General features: G+C 44.2%; 1 protein-coding gene across 3 annotated transcripts in view; it reads right to left on the reverse strand.

Moving 5' to 3' along the window:
* The window catches only part of PRKAG2 (protein kinase AMP-activated non-catalytic subunit gamma 2), a 1,779,639-nt gene that overhangs the window by 1,213,253 nt on the left and 546,632 nt on the right, over positions 1-19,754 (reverse strand). The window lies entirely within an intron of this gene.

Here is a 19,754-nt window from a genome sequence, read left to right on the forward strand (position 1 = left end):
TTTCGCGTACTCCAAATGGGCTACAGAAACTTATGAACACTTTTTATGATTTTATTAATGCGAGGAAACTGAAAATAAATAACACCAAGACTTTTATTATGGCCTGTGGTAAACGGATGAAATCTGTTATGCCGTTCCATTTTAACAATCATACTATTGAGGTAGTGGATAGGTTCTGCTACCTCGGTGTTACCTTTAACAACAAGGGGACATGGTCCCAGGAGATCTCAAATGTTAATGGTAGAATGGCCAAAAGCTCATCTGGTATTTTTCGATTCGCTGCAAAGCTAGGAAGCCGCCGTATACCTGATATGGTAGACATCTACAGGCATAGATGTGCGTCTATTGCCCTGTACGGTTCCGGTATATGGGGCTACAGTCAGCATAGGACACTGCAAAATACCGAGAATGGGTTCCTTAGAAGACTGCTTTGCCTACCTCCCTCGGCACCTACTGTACTGTGCCATAGCGAAGTCTGTTTAAACTACCTGACTGATCTTATGGGTTTAAGACCCCTCATGGTATGGAGGTCAATATGGGCTAAAGAAGAGACTACTTTTTCTAGGAAGATTATCACTGATTGTTTGAAGTTGGACAAAGTCCTTAAGATTCCCTGGCTAAGCTATGTCTCTTATACTTATGACAAGGTGTTTAATTTTGACATCATTAAGGACCCCTATTGTGCCGTTACTGTATCGAAAAAGGAACTTAAAGATGTTTTCATCCAAACTAAGTCTGATATGCGTAGGTTAAAGTGTTCTACTATGTCTACCTATGTATTTTATCACACCACTCAACTTGAAGGAAAGGGCATGCCTATGTACTTAAAATTCATAACCAAGCAGTCTCATCAGTTTGTTCTGACACGTCTCAGACTTGGTATAGTACATAATTTAGTTGCCTTCCCTGAGATGAAAGTTCCTAGCCATTCCCCCTGTCCTTGCGATGGCCAGACTAGGCAAAGTACTCGGCACTTTATGCTTATTTGTCCACTCTATATGCATCTTCGCCGTCTCTATCTCAGACCTATGTTTTTAAGATTATCAGTGTATACTATTACCCAAGCCATGGAATTATTATTTGCACTTGACTCTGCAGACACCTGTTTTTTTACTGCTACTTTTTTACTTAAAGCCATTTCTCATAGGAAAAGTCTGGTGTTTAAAATCTTCCTAAATTCTTCATTTCTGAGCTATTGTTTTATTATAATGTTTGTATTGTGTTTTATTGTTCACTTTTGTGATTGTTTTTAATAGTCGAATAAAGCTTGAAATTGAATTGAATTGATATGTTCAAGGCTAACCCGTTGTACTGGGCTAACATTCTAACCAAAGTCTTTAATGCATCAGCAGTAGTAGGATTCCCTAATTCCTGGTCCTCAGCTACTATAATCCCAGTGTTCAAAAAAGGTCAGAGGGGAGACCCTAGATGCTATAGACCCATATCACTGCTGGACTCCTCAGTTAAAATTCTAGGGAAGGTTGTCCTGGCGAGAATAGCATCTTGGGCCAAAGGGAATAATATTCTGTCCGAGGCACAATATGGCTTCAGGTCGGGGAGGAGTACAGAGGACCAATGTCTTAATCTTCATCTTATAATTTCCAAATATACGAGGGCAAAAGGGGGATCAATATTTTTAGGCTTCATGGACCTATCCACAGCCTTTGATCTAGTCAATAGATCAAGGCTGTGGACTATGCTCCTGAAGTTGGGCCTTGATCGCTCCTTGGTACATTTCCTAGCAGAGCTCCATAAAGACCTGAAAGCCTGCATTAGAATGACAACAGAGGGGAAATGTACGGCAAGTTTTAGATCAAGTAGAGGGGTCCGCCAGGGCTGCATTCTGGCCCCAATGTTATTCACGTTATACGTGAATTCATTGGAGGATGACTTAACAGCTGTCACTCAGGATATCCCGTGCATGGGGGGTGCACCAATACCGGTGCTCCTCCATGCCGATGATGCGGTGTTAATAGCCAGGACCCCAATTGTCCTGCAAAAGCTACTTGATTCTTTTGGAAATTTCATGTCCAGTCTTGACCTGGTGATCAATAGCAGTAAATCCCATACAATGTCAGTAGGCTGCTCTAAAAATAAAGAAAAAACCTTCTTCTGTGACGGCGAGGTTATCTCTAGCGTTAAGGTTTTCACCTACTTGGGTGTAATCTTTGACCAAAGGGGTACTTGGACACCGCAGTTAACATCTAAAGCAAACGCAGTGAGAAGTTCAGCCTCTGCAATTTTGGGGTTCGCAAAGAGATTAGGGGGAAAACCCATAGAGGCTATCTTGGCCATTTATAAAGCCAAGACTGCCGCTATTGCTAGATATGGGGCTGCAATTTGGGGTTTTGTAAAATCTGACCTCATCCAAACAGAGGAGAATAAATTCCTACGGTCGTTGCTGGGCCTACCTCAGTCAACTGCAACTTATTCCCTACACCTTGAGCTAGGTCTTGGTTACATTCTAGACACAATAAATCTAGCCCCGTTCCTGATGTGGATCAAGCTCTGGCTAAACCCGAACCTTAATCACAAGATCATAAAAGATTGTCTTAAATTAGACCACAGGAGGGATATCAAGTGGCTGTCCTATGTAGAGTGCTTGGCTGTGAAGCTAGGACGCCCTGAAATCTTCGACAGTCCAGAATCCCTGTGTAAAGCAGACCTAATGTGGGTGAAGACTAATTTTATTAGGCTTTGTGTTGCCGAGCGTGAAATGGTCGAGCTATGCAAACCATCTGTGAGGGTGCATGTAATGATAACTACATCCCTTGAGCTGGCTCCTTATTTGTCAGTGGTTACAAATTTCTACCACAGATGGCTACTGACCAAGTTCCGTTTCAACCAAATTTATATGGTCCTTTGGGACGAGAAAGACTGGTGTAGGCTTGAGGAGTCGACCCCATGCAAATGTGATGGTCTTTCCACCCAGTACACTGCACATTTCCTGTTTTTCTGCTCCTTTTATTGTGAACCCCGGAATGGATACTTAAAACAATTACTGAAGGAGATGAGATTTACTCAGTACAAGCCCGCAATGTTATATTTACAGATGATGGATTCTCCTGTAACTATGTACTGTACCGCCAGTTTTCTGGCTGCATCTGTAAGAAGTAAGAGATTGAGATTAAGATTGGATTCTTAAATATTGAAAGATAATCAATTTCTGCTTTATGTATTTGATTAGTGTACTGTTGGGCTCAAATGGATATGAAATCGTGTATTTACCCTTTTAAACTGTGTTTTAACTTTTGCCATGTTTAATACTGTATTAATTGATTTGTAAAAATGTATTAACCGTTTTATAAATGTCTAGCATACTTTTATGATTTTAACTAATCGAATAAAGTGGTTTTGACTGAATGACTGACTGACTGACTGAGTATAGAGTGGTGTTGAGTAGAATGGCGATGAGAACAGCGGTGTAGAATGCAGTTGCGTAGAGTGCTGCAGAGTAGAGTGCAGTGGGGTGGAGTGGTGTAGAGTGGACTGATTTAGAGTGAATTGGCACAGAGTGTTGGAGAGTATAGTGACACAGAGTGCAGTGGTGTAAAGTGCAGCAGCATACATTCCAGTGGTGTACAATGCAACATTGAAGAATACAGTGGTGTAGGTTAGAGTGATGGAGCAGAGTGCAGTGGTGCAGAGTGGTGCTGGGTTTGATAGCAGTGGTGCAAAGTGGAGTGGTGCAGAGTAGAGTAGACTGGCACAGAGTGGTGCAGAGTAGAATATAATGCCATGGAGTGCAGTGACGTAGAGTGCAGTGGCATAGGGTGGAGTGATGCAGAGTAGAGTGGTATAGAGTGCAGTGGCGTAGAGTGTAGTGGTGTAGAGTAGAGTGGCATAGATTGGCAGAGAGTGCAGTGGCATAGAGTGGAGTGATGCAGAGTGCAGTGGCGAAGAGTGCAGTGATGCAGAGTAGAGTGGCATAAAGTGTGTGGGCTTAGAGTGCAGTAGTGCAGAGTAGAGTGTCAAAGAGTGCAGTGGTATTAAGTGTGGTGTATAGAGTGCAGTACCACAGAGTAGGTGGTAGTGGAGTAGAGTGTAGTGGTATAGAGTGCAGTTGTGTAGAGTGCTCTAATGTAGAGTGGTGTGCAGTGGAGTAGAGTGCAGTGGCATAGAGTAGATTGTTTCAGAGTAGAGTGAAGTGGTGTAAAGGGGAATGCACGGTGTAGAGTGCAGTGGCATAGAATGGCATAGAGTAAAGTGGTGTAAAGTGAAGTAGCATAGAGTGCAGTGGTGCAGAGAAGATTACAGTGGATTGGTGTAGAGTGCAGGGGCATAGAGTTGAGTGTTACAAAGTAAAATGCATTGGCATAGAGTGTATTGGAATAGAGTGCAGTGGTCTGGAGTTCAGTGTAGCAGAGTGGCACAGAGTGGAGTTTTGTAGAACAAATTGGAGTGGCTTACATTGAAGTGCTGTAGAGCGCAGTGGCAAAGAGTGCATTGGCATAGAGTACAGTGGTGCAGAGTAGAATAGAGAGGCGTAGAGTGAAGTGGCATACAGTGTGGTGATGCAGAGTGGAGAAGAGTGCACTGGTGCAGAGTGCAGTGACGTTGAGTGGTATAAAGTGGAGTGGTGCAGAGTAGAGTGCAGTGGCCTGGAGTAGTGAAAAGTAAAGTGGAAAAGCATAGAGCAGAGTATGCATGCTATGGTAGCGCACTGCCATTACAGACAACACATTTTCAATTGAAATTACCATCTCATTTGCACAGACATACAGTTTTACTAATAAAACTTTACAGTGCATTACAGTACATAAGTGACAATGTGTGGAAATGGCATCATCTAATGTATTGATTTGCTTTAATCATATTGAAGTATTTGTTTCCAACACACTTAAGAATTAACAAAAAACGTGCTTAATTTGTGTTCCTAATTCTGAAATACTTGCACAGTTCAGTTGGGAGCTAGAAAAATAACCTTTTCATACCCTCTAGTATCCCGGAAGACTGTCACATAAATCCTCTCTCTGTGAAGTCAGAGAAAGAAAAGTAAACCTTAACCTCCCACAGAAGACAGAGCCTGACATTTTACCTCTGTCTTTGAATGTTCAGCAAATGTGACAAGATAAGAACAAGATGTGCAGGCCTGTTTACAGAAAGGCGCAGTTATGGAAGAAGACATGGGGAGTTGGTGTGAAAAAGCTGGGTTCCTTGGGAGGGACAAACTCACACTGGACAGCCTAAAACATATAAAGCCAGAAAATAGAAAGCCAGAAATTGTGAGTTACAAACCCCAAAGCCAATGGTAAGCAATGGGCAGAAAGCCTTTCTAGGTAAGTTTTCGGAAAGTTGCCAAGTTCTCTTTAGTAAACCAGACGGCTTCGACCTAAAAAGGACATTTGGGTTCTGCCGGTCCTCTTTGTAAACATAATAGAACATTTCTCCCCAGCACCAGAGGTTGTTCTATACCCCTGACCTTACCCAGGCCTAATTGTTGTGTTCTGTTTTATGACATGTTGTCCATGGATCAAGCAAATCTATATGATTGTAAGCAAGTGACCAGTTTCATGCCTAACCTTTCCCACTGCTAACAGTCACCATACCAAACACAATATGTTTAAATGATATTCCTATGGATCTGTGATTTGGTTTCTATTGCTGCACAAGGTTAGTAGTGGTTTGTTAACCCGTTGCAAGCTTGTGACGGAACCGCACCGTCACAGGCCACGGGTGAGTTGTGCTTGTGACGGAACGGTTCCGTCACGGCCCGCTCGCCACGCCTGCGCGGCGCGAATTCCGCGCCTGCGCTGACTAATTAATGGGCGGGCGGGTTCGTGACGGAACCGTTCCATCACAAGCACAGCTCACCCGCGAGCCGTGATGGAGCGGTTCCATCACAAGCACGGGACCGCCGCGCAACCGCCCCCCTTCCTTAGCGCTGCGGCGGAAGGGGTTAAATATCCAGTGCATTTATGGTTTGTATTGAGAAGTCAATGTTTATGGTAGGGTGCTACATTGTCTCAGGGACTTCCTTGTCAATCGAACGCAACAGTCTGAATTGGATCTTTTCAATTCACGACTAAAGCCAATGAACAAGGGAGTGGCCCAGGGATCGTGCCGGAGCCCCACTATGTTTAACATCCATGCAGCGCCACTAGACCAAATTGTGAAAGCATGCGGGTGGAGATTGTGTCATACGCCGATGATACTCAACCTGGAAAAGGCAGATTTGTAAATTGCATGAGGGAAATCACTTTTTGGATGAATTACAACTGTCGCCAATTAAAAAGCAACAAGGCGGAGGTCATGCTATATGGCAAAGTCACAGAGTTATGGTCAGCTGACTGGTGGGCCCCAGAACCTGGTTCAGCCCTTGCAGCTAAGCAGGTAGTGAAAAATCTTGGAGTGAAGCTAGATCAATCACTATCCATGAAGGAGAAAATGAATGCCACATGTGGCACCTGTTTTGCCACCAAAAAGCCCTCCTGTGACTTCCAGACACTGCCAGGAAAACTCTTGTCCAAGCTCTTATAATCAGTTCCCTGGACTACTGGATCACTCTGCTAGTATCAGTAAACAACACCTTGTTGTCTATGCTGCAGGTGGTCCAGAATACTGCTGCATGGCTGATGTGCAATCTTGCCTCTCGCTCGCCCTTCTCCCTGATCCTGACGAAGCTTCATTCGGTGCCTAGTTGAAAGCGTCTCATTTTTAAACTATGCTACCTGACACACAAGGCACTCCACAAGGCCCGCCCAGCCTATCTGTCCACACGACACTATCTTTACCTGCCTACTAGATGCCTTCGATCCCTGGATAAGGCGCTTCTGGTGACTTCATACAGTCGTACCCTAAGACATGGGTGCAAATCTTCGTTTTGTGCAGCAACTGGAATAAACTTCCTCTTCATCTTCATTCCCGTCCAGATTTCACTACCTTTAAGAAGAGTTTGAAGACTTGGTTGTTTTAGAATGCATATCCTTTCTATGAGCAGCGCCAAGAAACTCCACTGGGAGTGAGTCGGGCGCTATACCAAGTGTCTGAAATAAATACATGAAATAATGTTTAAAATGTATCTATATTATACTGCAGTGCACAATGCTTATATCATCATACGATATGTGTGTTTACGTACAAAGGAAAGCAGCTAGTCGTTACTACATTATTTCAGTCACAGATGTGAAAGGATATCTCTATCTCAGACCTGAAGTTCACACTGACTAAGCAAAACAGATTTCATTCCATCCCTGTAGGTAATCGGTTAATATCTGCCTACCTACTTCAGCCAACATAAGTCAGTGCTTAATTTGTGTGGGAGCTGCAGATGGAGGGCACCAGAACTCACTTTTTCATCTACATACTTTTTTTTATTTCAAGGTATTTTATTAATTTTTATAGACAAGACATTAGCATTTCTGTTATAAGGTTAGCCAGTCGTAGTGTTAACAGTCACTTCGAAACATATGCTTAGCTAACCCCACCTGACGTGGTTTGATCCAAAGCAAGATGCAAAGGAAAATGGAGAAAGACTCAGTAAGAGTAAGATGAAAACTGAAAACTGAAAAAAAGGAGAAAGCAGGGATGAAAAGAATCCACAAGAGTGAAGCAAGAAAACAGTAACTGTAGGGTGGTAGAAGAAAGAGACATGAGGTGAAATCAAGACTAGGCACCATTGATATCTGGCAACCAGACTACTTTGCAGTACACACTCCTAGGAAAGACTTCAGGCTCCTGTGCCTACTTTTATTTTTTCCAAATGAAACTCTGGACCTAATGTATTTATCAGGTCTAGAAAAATTCACAGACCTGCGCAACATATACCATGTATACTGTTGCTAGTGGCGTCAGTTGTGTACCTTATGAAAGTGAAAGCCCTACTTGACTATTGGGGGCCCATTAGGATGGCGGGCGGATCGCCCCCGCCAGGCTGGCGGTAGTCACCGCCAGCCTGCTGGGGGCTGTCCGCCCGCCATCCTTGCTCTAAAGACCCCCCGCCATATTAGTATGGCGGGGGGACCGCGGCGGACGGTAAAACTGTCTGCAAGGGGGCGACCGGGGCGGAAAAGGTATAATATAGTGGCGGTGTCTATCAGACACCGCCAGCCATATTATGATGGGCAATTTTGAATGCCTTTCCGTGGCGGCAGAAAGGCATGCGGAGAATCCCTGCAGGGGCCCTTTGCGGGCCCCCAGGGACTCCGGGGGTGGGGTGTGCACATGTGGGGTACCTATGGTACCCCCCCAACAGTTCCATGCACAGCATGGTAGGCACCATGCGGTGCCTGCTATGCTGTGCATGGAAGTGCTTTCCTGCCATTGTGGCGGGCAGTGCTGAGTGCACCGCCCACCACAATGGTAGGAATGCGGGATGCGCCCGCCACTGTGGCGGGCGCATCCTAATGATGCCAACGGGACCCCTGCCCTTGGTGGGCGGTCCCTAGTACCGCGAGGATAGCGGGCGGGCAAAGTCTGCCCGCCATCCTAATGGGAGCCTATGTATTGAACTAACAAACCACTGTGGCATCAATGTAATTAATTTATTTATTTATTTTAAAGGTTTTATATAGCACTGGTTAGACCCGGAGGTATCAGAGCGCTTTACATGAGCATCAGATCATAGTTAGATGTTACATCTTTACAAAGGTTACACAGTTATTAGAGCATGGCAACATAGTTACTTGTAAGGGCAAGATAAACAATATGCACAAATATGTAAGGGGAAAAGCAGGCAAGGGGAAAGATTCAGGGGAGGGGGGGAAGGAGCTGGGCAAGTAGACAGGTAATGAAGGCGGGAAAGAGGAGGGGGGGGGGTGAAGGACATTGCCTGGAAAGAGGAGGGGAAGGGCGACGGGGACACAAACCGGTAGACAAATCAAAGCAACATCCAAAGTCCAGTAAGCTGTGATCCCAGGGGAAGTGGTATCACTTCCCTATCTCTGTTGTGGGAGGCTCTCTTTACGCAGTGGACTCTCTCAGAGGGGTCTCTGAGACTCCAAGGCCTACATACTGGATCCTTCCCCAAAAAGGGGAGAGGGAGTGCTTTGGCAAGGGGTGCCATACCATACCTCAGCTGTGATCGGCTCCCTTGGCACAGTGGACTCTCTCAGCGGATACGCTGAGACTCCAGTGTATAAATATTGGATCTTTCCCCAACAAGGGGAGAAGGAGTGCTTAGTCAAAAGGCACAAAGGACAGGGGGCTTGGCAGACTAGCAGGCAAGGTGAGAGATTCAGGCGAGAGTGGACAGGAGCTAGGAGCTAGGGAGGTAGACAAAGGGAGAAAGAGTACTACATGGGAACAAATTTAATTAATGAGTTATTATAAAGCGCTGGCTAGACCCAATGGAATCAGAGCGCTTTAAATGAGGGACAATAATGTTGCAGATTACTTCAGTTAAAAGTTACATAAGTATCAAGAAAATCATTTAAAGAACATAGGGGACAAGGTGAATGGAGCAGGAAGGGTAAGGGGATAGGGTAAAGGGGTAGGAGGAAGATAGGACATAGAGACGAGGGGAAAATCTGCCCAAGGTCCGGCTGGGTAGGTGACGGCAGGGAGGGGGAGTCCACAACCCATCTCCTCTTTAGCTATGTGGTAGCTCCACCAGGCATCAGCCAAATCGCTAGGTCTCCACAGTCTGGAGTAAGTTCCGCAGGCTCCAAGTCCTGATGTGTAGGCAGGTTAGGGGATAGGTTCAAGGTCTGGTCAATGTCCAATTGTTGTCCCAGGGAAGTAAAACAACGTGTAGGGGACCACTATGGAAGCCATCTTGGGGTCAGGCATGGGACTGTACTGTACACTGGTACACTGGTGGCCATCCTAAGGTTAGGCATCAGGCAGTTAAAGTCAGAATCATTACAGGGGCAGCCAGAAAGTAACAAATCAAGCGTGCACACACTGTCACACGCACAGACATGCACAAGCACAAACCAATGTGAGCACACACTCTCATAAGCGCACTGATGCACACAGACAAGCACATAGACAGAAACATCCAAGAATACAAGCGCACAAAAATCCCATGCTCTAATACAAAAACACCCAAATACATGCACACGCTAACACCATCACACGCACAGACATAAGCACACATACAGAAACATCTGCATGCACAAACACAAGCACACATAGAATCACATGCTCTAATACAAAAACACCCAAATACATGTCCACACCATCACACGCACAGACATGCACAAGGACACACAAATGTGAAGATAGTAAACGTACACGGATACAATATCTGCTTAAGAAGTTCCTGTTATTGTTACAAAAATTACATTACTTATTGCATAGTTCCAATACAATGTGCAATGCATAACTGCAGTTAGCAAACTTGTTCTATTATAACATATAGCACTGAAAATGGAGCTGGACTGATGAATTTAAAAATAGTAGCAAAGAAATGAGGTTTAAAGTTCAACAGTATTATTTCTGTGAAAGTTACTGTGGGTTCAGAACACCCACACAACTGTCTTATAACAGTTTAGTTCTACTTTTCTTATTGGTCAATCACAGTAACATAGCAACTGAGCACTGGGCTCCAAGCATGCAAGGGGCATGGCGGTTTCCTTCCTCCCCTGGTGAGCAGGAGAAAAACAGATTTAATAGGTGATTCATCACTCCTCACACACCTGCTTCCTGGTGCTACTGCACCTGCTGCACTAATGAAAGTTACATCTTTGCTCAATTACTTCAATAAATGTGCAAGCCTAAGCATACCAGTGTGATGCATTTGTTATGCCAAATTTATTGAACATCATTGAACTGGCGTGAACTTTCATTCCACAAAAGAGAGTCGGCATTGGCTCCCTCATTCCACACAACCGCATTGGCTCTCTCAATCTGCAACAGAAGTCCAATTTAGCTCTCTAATCTGGAATAGAAATACTTCAGTGTTTTCAATCTATACTGTTTTCCATGTTTGTATGACAGAGGCAGGCATGGTTAAAACACGCATGCCTCTACTGCACAGCCCTAAAAACGAAAGCAACTAAACAACGTATTCCTTTACCACACATGGCCTACCCTACATATGCCTTTACCACACAGTTTTGGGGTAAAGGCATGATTGGTAAAGGGATGTGTGGTAAAGATCACACCTCGAACCACCTGCCCGAGCCCTAAAGATTATCCCGACCACAAGACCTAAAAACAACTCCACCCCCAATTCATAAACATTACCCTGACCCCTGAGCCATAAACACCACCCTGACCCCCTGAGCCCTAAATACTACCCGACTCACCAGAGCCCGAACACTAACCCGACCCGAGCCCTAAACACAACCCTGACCACTCAACCCTAAAGACTACCACGATCCCCCAAACCCTAAACGCTACCCCAACCCCTCGTGGGGCGGCGGCTTGTGTGGTTCTGCCAGTATCAGCTGCTACCGAAGGGGGGTGGTGGGCGAGGGGAGGAATAAAAAAAAATACAAAAAGCACTTATCTTAATACTGTGGACTGCTGGCAGCCGCCTCTTCTCCATCCTCCTCTCTGTGCCAGGAAGCACACAGCCTCCCAGAATCCCCTGGCCAATCACAACGCTGCCTTACAGCAGGGTTGTGATTGGTCTGAGCGCCATGGTTCGGTACTCAGACAGAGACTGCGAGGCTGAGCATGTTCTACCCCCAGGCTGTACCACAGCCAGGTGAGAGAACATGCAAAGTGTGGTGGAGAACATGCAAAGTGCGCATGACAGTTTGGCCAGCCCGAGACGGCCAAACAGTCATGCGCACTTAAGGTGCAGCCACCACTCCTCCTCCTTGTGACTCTGGGAGCCCAGTCCCGCCCTCCCTAACCTACCCTGGCTTTAACTGCAAGCTGAATACAAAAAACAAAATGATAATAACGGATTTTATGTTTTGTATTCAGCCTGCAGTTGAAGCAGTGGGGCGATGATCCTCTGCCTTAGCGGAGGAGCCGCCCCTGGGCTCTGCCCGTTTTGGAAAAGCCGTTCTCCATTTTCCATAGTTACGAACTGAATATGATAGGTTACATAATGAGAGAACTAATGCTGGACAGCAAGTATAATAATCAGAATAGCAGTTTTTGTCCCAAATGAAAGATTTCATTGCATATTCGGAAAGAATGGTACCAACCTGGACCGCGCAACCAAATGGGTGCAAAACAGACACAGAGACAGAAACAATGAAATACCTGCATGATGCAGAATTTTACATTTTTCTATAGATATTATCCTTTGTTTACTGCACCTGAAGTGAAGCAGGAACTTAAGGGCAGCGATTGAAAAACATAAATACATCTCAAAACGAAAATAGCTGAGATATTACTGTCTGTAAAACTATTTTCTTTTCTTCAAAGATCCTTTGATAACTTACATGAGTCATCATCGTAAAATCCAATCAAACAACCGCTTACAAAAGTGTAAATATGCTAAACTCGATAAGAGACACGCTTGATTGAATTGTGGTCACAATGCAAGAGTGGCTAGGACGGCCACATGCCTTCAGTGAAGTGTGCATTCTAACTCCAGGCCCACTTGGGTAGGAAGGTATGTTGCACAGAGAATTAAAGCAAATACTTCTGTGTTAAAACATTTTTAAAATGCATACTTCGGCAAAATTCTTAAAAACACTGTAGGGTCAGTTTGTACAGTGTGCACAAACAACAGCAAATGACTCTTTCTCATCACTTTTTCCTCCCTCGGCCCGGAGTGATAATTGGATAAAAACTGTAAGTGATTAGGGGGCAGATGTATCATCCGTTTTTTTTGTCGCAAACGCTGCAAATCTTAAAAAAGCAGCGTTTGCGACAAACAAATCGGAAAATGCGATGTATGAAAAAAATCGCATCGCAAAATTAAGGAATCGCTAAATTTGCGATTCCTTAATTTTGTGCAAGCATTTAAGGAATCGCAAAAAGCGATTCCTTAAATGCTATGTAAAAAACATTAAAGTTTTGCGATTTCAAACTAATAAATCACAAATTACCACCAACTTGTAGTTGGTGGTAATTTGCGAATGCTTTTACAAATGCACTTTTTGGCATTTGTAAAGGTGCCATGTGGCGCTCATACATGCCCTTAGGGCATGTATGTGCGCCATATGCGCACACATGTAAATTTCAGGGGTGCAGCAGGGTGTCCTTAAGACACCCTTGCACCCTTGAAATTATTCTCAATTTGCGATTAGCAAATTGAGAATAACTTCCCATTCCTTCCTATGGGCCTCCTGGCCCATAGAAATGAATGGGAAATTATTCCTTAATTGCGATTAGCAATTTGCTAATTGCAATTAAGGAATTTTAAGAAATCGCTATAAAATAGCGATTTTCTACATACATCCCAAATTGCAATTCTCAAATAGCGATTTCTAAAAAATCGCTATTTGAGAATCGCAAATGATGGTGATGATACATCTGCCCCCAAATCTGTAATCCTCAAATGTTAGACTTATGTTTATTTATCTTTGCACAAGATTTAACAAGTTGTTGTGGTCAAGAAATGCCTCCGTTTAAGTAATAGTTGTAAGACCTGGCCCTTTTTGGAGGTTTATTCCAAAACGTATTGCCTTTTGCTTCGTATTTCTTCTGGCCTGTTTTTGTTGGCTTTAGGGCTCTGGCACTGTACCACTGCTGATCAGTGTTTAAGTGCATATGCTCTCTGTGTAAATTATGATTATTATTTGTTATCCATGATTGGCATATTGGATTTATTGGTAAGTCTCTAGCCTAAAGGCTAGGGAGGTCGACCTCAAATCTGGGGAACCGGGTTTGAGTCTGGGCAATGATGCTGAACATCCTGTGATTCTGGGAAAATCACTTAATCTCCCCGTGCCTAACAAAAGAAATGAATGAGTCCTCATGTAACGCATCTGGTGCTATGTAAAGCGCTCCTATACCCGATACCGGGTCAAGTTCGCACTATATAAAACTCTGTAAAATAAAAAAAATAAAGTGCATGGGGTGTGCCCAGGGCCTGTACATCAAATGCTACTAGTGGGCCTGCAGCACTGATTGCGCCACCCACACAAGTAGACTTTCAAATGTGACTCAGACTTGCCACTGCAGTGTCTCTGTGCAGTTGTAACTGCCATGTCGACCTGGCAAGTGCATCCACTTGCCAGGCCAAACCCTTTCCTTTTACTACATGTAAGCCACCCTTCCGATAAGCCCAAGGTACCCCATGGGCAGGGTGCAGTGTATGTGAAGGGTAGGACATGTGCTGGTATGTGTTAAATGTCCTGATAGTGAAATACTGGGCATTTCGTTTTCAGTATTGCAAGGACTAACTCTCCCATAGGCTATCATTGGAGCCATCTTGCAATATTTTACATGTGTAACTTTCAATTGGGAACAGCCAGAGTTTAGGCTCTCTAACTCATAATTTAATAACCCACCTTTTAGAAAAGGCATTTTCTTGATTAACCATCCTGTGTACCTCTACCTGTTTGTGTATTCATCGTTTCATTTTGGAGTGACAGAAGCTGGGGATATGCATTCACTCTAGACACTCACTAGGTGGGGTTGAGGTGTGTTCTGGCTTTCCTGGGTGACTCATAGACAGGCTGAATAGATATTTCTGCATTTAGAGTGGTGGGGTGAGTTTTCACTAGCACAATTCTGTCTCTACCTCCTGTAATGAAGCTGTACCAGGGAGGACAGAACTGGGTTTTTCTGATCTCAGAGACTCTGGAAAGAAAGACTAGAAAATAGAGTATAAGTATTGGACCTCAAACCACAGAAGTTTAGAACACATCAGGAACTAAGAGGACCCTGCCAAGAAGAAGAGCTGAAGAGCTGCCAGGAGGAGTACTGCCCCTTTGCTCTGTGTTGCCTTGTTGGGTTGGCCTGCAGTTGCTGCTTCTGTCTGTGGGCAGAGGAAATGACTGGAACTTTTGCCCTACTGTGATATCCTGCTTAAAGAAGATCTCCAAGGCCTTGATGCAGAGCTTGCCTACTGTTCAGATGTCTCAGGGATACAAGGACTTCACATGCATCATCTTTGAACGCAATTCTGGGAGTTTTAACCTGCCTTGTGGTGCCAACTCAAGTTTTGGGCCCTTGGAGATTGTTCCTGCTGCAAAGAATAAAAGAAACCTAAAGATCGACGCATCCCCCTTCCAGTGACTGTTTTCTGACACAGCACCGCTGTGTGGGAAGAATTTCCATGCACCTCCGCAGTGCGGCCGATGTCAGCACCTGTCAGCGGCTGCAAAAATCTACCACATGCCTAGTCCAGTGCACCAAAACCTCAGAGGGCCGAGATCACAGCACCGACTCCGATGCAGGCCCTGCTGTGTGGCAGAAAGAAGCAGCGCATCGTGGAAAAGCGGCTGAAGAAATCAATGCAGTGCCTTGGTTGCTGCAGCTGCATCGACCTCCAGCGTGTCCAGATTTCCATGCTTCACACCGGTGCAGCAGGTATTCTGACACATCACCCGTAGACTAGAATCGTCTTTGAATCAACGCATCACTTCCCTTTACAGTCCTGATTTGATGCTACACTTTCTCTTTGTGCAGCAAAACTGCTGCATCGCCTCTCCATGGGCACAGGAACCAACGATTTGCTGTGTTTTTCAACGCTTCCCATCTCTGCTGCTCTTTGGCCTTGTGAATTTTGACACACCTGAAGTTACATTTTATAAAATCACGCATCCATAGATTTTTATGGACAGAATTGTTTGAAACCTTTTTAAAGTGATATTTTGATATATGGATGTTGGATTTTTGTAGTTTTGGTCTTGTTTGGTTTAGATAAAGATACTTTATATATCTAAACTGGTGTGTTGTTTTTACTGTGTTACTGTATTTTTGGGTAAAAATACTTTACACATTGCCTTTGGGATATACCTGTATACTCGTGCCAAGCTACTAAGGGAGTGAGCAGAGGTTATCTAAAGTGTGTAACTCCCTTATCCTGACTAGAAGGAAGGGTCCCCATTTGACAGGTTGCAAGCCACTGCGAACTAGAGACCCCCAATTCTAACAATACTTATGTAATGCTGTAAAATATCTTGTACTGACTAGTGATTCTCTTCTGGAAAAAAAAAATCTTTGGCAAGTCAACTATATTGTAGAATCCATTTCTCTGCTTTAAACCTTAAACAATGTTCATCTGTGGGTTAAGTGGGAAAATGTGGCATGACTTTTGTAACTAACTCTGCTGCAAACAACATACTACAGTATTGAGGTTAAGAGAATATCATGGAGGCCTGCATTAATCCTGAGTTATTTGTAGATAAAATCATGAGTCAGCAAATGTAGTTTTAGCCTATACCATGCATTTCATCTGTGGCACTGTTACTGAGCATGTACGACAGCCATCTTGGCTTTTCTAGACTATGCAAGCCCCATCAACTGTAATATGGTACTTGTTAACCCCTTCGGTGCTCATGACAAGCTCAGCTCGTCATGAGGCACGGTGCTCGTATGGTCATGACGAGCTCAGCTCGTCATGACCTCACCCGTTTCTATTATGGTCCAGCACAGTAGGGAAATATCTCAAGCAACCAAGGAGTTAAACTGGTCTTTTACCTGAAAGAAGCTTCTCGTTCTGTGTCTTTTTTCTGGCAGTCCCATAGGAGAGTGCTAGTAACAGTGATAAGGGACCAATATATGATCCTGAACGTCACAAAATCGTGAGAGGTTAATAGGAGATATGTCTTTAGCTGACCTGAGGAAGTCAGAAAAAGGTTAGCGATCTCTCGTTGCCATATAACAAGCCGAGGATTTAGAGCAGTGAATGTAAAAAATAGGATTGCCAGTTTATTTACAGTTACAGAAAGTTTGCCTCATAAATTAAAGGGCAAGTTGCTTGATCTAAACAACGAGGACTCCTAAACATACATCATGAGACTTTCAAGTGAATGTGTCTGGAGTAAATAAAAACGTATGAGTGTTGGATAACCTAGTGGAATAACCCCAAGAAGAGACATATTTGTTAGAACATTTAATATAAGATCTTTAATCCACAGTGGGTATTAAAAAGATGAAATAACTAAGAACTATTAGAGGTTTTATTTCAGGCAAACACCGTCTTCATTAAACATTACATATCTGTTTAAACCTTTTCGATTTGGAAACTTGCACGTGATCTCAGCATTGCAGATTTCCATACTAGAAGACCAAATATTTTTTTCCTCTTTTATTCTACCTATCCAACAGACTTTTCTCTAAGCCTCTGCTCTTCTGTCCTGTTTCGACTTCTGAGCTGTATTTTAACATCACCATAGAGACTGCAGATGATCTGAAGTGTAACGTCGTTAATGCCTCGTGGGTGACATTCAAACTTGATAGGTGTGACATGCTCAGTGTGAGTTGCACATCAGTCAGTTTTATGTGCCTGTCTGCAGGCTCAGCTGAGGTGGCCAGACTACAGCCAGCTGTGAGATCTCTGAAGGTGGAAAATGTTTTTCATGTTAACTCTTACCTGTGACTCTCCCTGTGAAATGTATTTGGAATAGATGTGTTAAGATTACATGGCTTGGATAGGGCGATATGCTCCTTAATGCAACGAACATGAAAATGCAATGGAAACGTGCTTAAACCTGAGTTGAGTTGCTGGGTTAGCAGAGCCCTGATGCTTGAAGATGCCTTTGAAGATGTAGGTTAATAAACATAAAGGGGCTTATTACGATGTCGGTCTGTCGGTCGGAAACCAAACCGCTCGACTCCTTATCAGATTCAGTTCTGACCGACTCACGGTCGGCAGTTCCACCCGACCGATTGTGATGCTTCCGAACACTGTTTGGAAGGACTCCCATTGACTTCAATAGGAGCCTGTGTTCTGACCGACAACACAGGCTCCTATAGGGTAAATGGGTGTCTGCGGAAAACCTTCCACCCTGTGGCGGGCACCCGATTGTGCCTGCTACACTGTGCATGAGTTTACAGGGGGGTCCTTTGAGTACCCCCTCAACCCCAAACCGGAGGACTCAGGATGAAAGAAGGCCTGTTAGTGGCCCCCACAGTCCGTTTCCAAAAGCCTTTTTGTGTGGGACAGACCGATTCGGAAAGGCTGTCAGACTCCGACATCGTAATCGGTAGGTTGGAATTGTTTCCGATCAAGTCGGGCAGATGGGTTCAGACATGGTCTAGGGGAATCCAACAGTCGGTCGGAAAGTGAAGCCCAAAGTGTTTTGTTAAATGTTTGTCTATAAAGTTTATTAGGGCAATCAACCAGAATTTCTAACTTGGTATGGAGAACCAGTGATCTTTTTAATGTATTATTGCTATACATGTTTTGTGTGTTTTTCAGGAAGACTATCTGAAGGCAGGTATGCTCAGGATAAGAAAGCGCAATTAAACTAGGTGTATGAGCTAAAACACATACACACACTCACTCTCACAGACCGAAGCGAAGGGCTGTGGATAACAAATCCTTCAGAAGGTCGCAATGCTTGACAAAAGAATCGTTGTTATTACCAACTGTAGACGTCATTACATAAAACCCCAATAGTATGTATGAGTGAGCTGGGCTTATAGGAATGCTTCGCCCCGATTCAGCTTGGTTTGGTAGCACAGTGGACTAATGCATCCACTGTAGGGGCCTGTGTTTTTTGTCATAGGTTCAAATCCTTGTGGGTCCACTCAGTCTTTCATCCTTCTGAGGTCCGTAAAATGAGTACCGTTGGGTAACAAGGAGCATCTGTGATTCAGTGCCAAGATACCCTTGGGCGATGGTGCACTTTACAAATGCACATTATGATAACAAACATTTCGATTTTTCTTTATTGAAAAGGCGTGACAATTTTTTTTATTTATTTCTTTGGGTTTGCATTTTATTACTGGTAAACAACTTTCAGTTTACTAGTGACATCTTTGTGGCCAGTTTAGCTTTAGACAAGACCACACACACAATTTTCCACCTTCCCAGTTGGCCAAGTTTTTCCTTATTTTGTCAGATTTTCAAGCAGCTGACTACTGGAGTGAGAAGCAAAGGCCCTCACTACATACCAAATACAATGCACAAATGACAGGGTAAAGCCCAGTTTCTGAATGATGTTGAAGGCAAGTGTTTGAAATAGGGCCCACTAAAAGGGGCAGTGCACAAACCAGCAAGCAGACCAAGCTCACATTCTCCCAATAGCCTGGAGTGCACCACCTATAGGAAGGCACAAATCACCTTTTATTAGTCCACTAACTTGCATCTACACAGCAGGTGAGTTGTGCAGACTGTGGTACTGTGTCTCAGCCTAGCTTAAAGAGCTGCACTTATTTATATGAGTGTTAGACATAAGATTCCTTCTAAAAAAGAAAGTTGGGCTCCATCTACTCAGAACATCATCATCCAGGCTATATAGTCCTCCGGCCAGTGCTTAATTTATGAAAAAAAGAGTGGCCGAAGGCCTGCTCAGAAGCTGGCCGCTGGTGCACTACATGTGTTTGTGCCAAATTCTAGGCCTGGTAGTCTTTAAGGCCCCAACAGGCACTCTCTGCCCCTTTATCTCACTCTTCATAATCCCGTTTTCTCTTTTTTTAAATGGCTTTCTCTTCCTCCATCTTTCCGATCTGTGTGTTATTTTCCTCTCTTGCACTCAGCAAATATCTGGTGTGGGGAAAAATGTGCCAAGCCCCACGGATAAGTGCCATAGGCCGCAACCAGCGGCTCCTGTTAAGCACGGCCTACAGCCCTACAGACGAGTGATTTGTGGTTGCTGACAACATTGTGACCTGGAGTTCTGCTGAGATTAATGTTCTTCCAGAGACCAGCTCTATTCCTTGCTCAACTGACCTCTTTTGACTATTTGATGGGGCTCCCACTGGTGGCAGATGGCTTTGAGCTCTTCATCATCACCTATGTTGCTGTCACTGTTACATAGAGGACCCATGATCTTCCTCCCCAG

The sequence above is a fragment of the Lissotriton vulgaris genome, chromosome 10 (genome assembly GCF_964263255.1).
Source record: "Lissotriton vulgaris chromosome 10, aLisVul1.2, whole genome shotgun sequence".
In the NCBI taxonomy this organism is placed as follows: domain Eukaryota; kingdom Metazoa; phylum Chordata; class Amphibia; order Caudata; family Salamandridae; genus Lissotriton; species Lissotriton vulgaris.